Source organism: Plectropomus leopardus, chromosome 4 (genome assembly GCF_008729295.1).
Source record: "Plectropomus leopardus isolate mb chromosome 4, YSFRI_Pleo_2.0, whole genome shotgun sequence".
NCBI classification, from domain to species: Eukaryota; Metazoa; Chordata; class Actinopteri; order Perciformes; family Serranidae; genus Plectropomus; species Plectropomus leopardus.
Window position 1 is genome coordinate 13209925 of NC_056466.1, and position 1298 is coordinate 13211222.

Here is a 1298-nt window from a genome sequence, read left to right on the forward strand (position 1 = left end):
ATCAACAGCACCTAACTAAAACTCAGGGAAGTGAGTGATGTGAAGTCTATCCCATTAGAACAGCCTGTGGGCGGGCTCTACCGGTGTGTATTGGCCTATAAGCAGGCTGAGAATGTCTACGTGCGATTTGATTGGCTTTTAAGCGCAAAAGTCATCAGGGGCATACCCTAGCAACAGCCTGAGCTGCCCGCCCTCGCCGCAGCTGATTGGTTCGACACACAGAGGCGCGGTCTCTGATTGGCTTGGATGAATTCTGGGCGTGGGTCATTCTTGAACTTGGGTTGTTGTTTTGGTTGCCAAATTTGATAACTTCTCAAAAGTATGCTTTTGGATTTAGACCGTGAAGTAAAGTACATTCAGCGGCCGTTCAGTTGACAAGGCTCTTTTATACATATCAGCTTTTTCCCACAAGAGTGTGTGACATAGCAGAATTACCCACAGGGTTTGTGTGTTGTGCTCATTTCCTGTCCAACTTAGTCATTATGAAAGTCCTGTATGAGGTTGCAGAAACTGAATTGTTTTCCTCCAGACACAAAGGGAGCTGCAGTGTTTTTTGCATGATTTTAAGGAAAATACACCAAAAAGTTAAACATGCATTTTCCTTATAAAGTCTGAATATTGTCCACATCATTTGAAAAAGCAGTTTAAATAGAGGTAGCCAAACTCTCATTTCAAATACAACCACAATCAGCACCATTCACTAAATGCAAGGTTCTGACTTTAAGGACAGTAACAGCATATAATATTTGCACTAAATTTGCAGTTTGCAAGAAAATAGTGCTTGAGAAAATGTACTACTCAAAACAAGCTTAAAACATTTACAAGCAAAAGTTCAGGGTTTAGTGGTTATTCCTGTGACCATGGCTGGATTATGAGACAATAGGCCCCTGGGCACAGATGTGGAAAAGGCCCCACCACCACCACCTCTCCTAAAGAGTAGTTAGACATGCAGACTTTTTAGTCACTTTGTGACTGTTAGGGGCCATTTTTGTCTCTATGACCTAATTTTATGGGGTTTTTTTTGGTTATTTTGTGCCTCTGTATTCACTTTGGGTCTTTTTGTGGTTGTTTTGCTCCTTTCTGTAGCTCTTTTCTGTTTCTTTGCAGTTCATTTAATCTTTTTGTGGTCATTTTGAGTCTCTGTCTTCCTCCTGGTTGGCTTTTTGTTCATTTGACAGAGTTAGTCATCAACAATTTAAGTTATCGATCAAGCATTTGAGTCATTCCAGCTTAAAAATATATAATGTTGATGCAACAAAACAATTTAAATAAGTCAAATTTGGCTGTGGAAAATTATG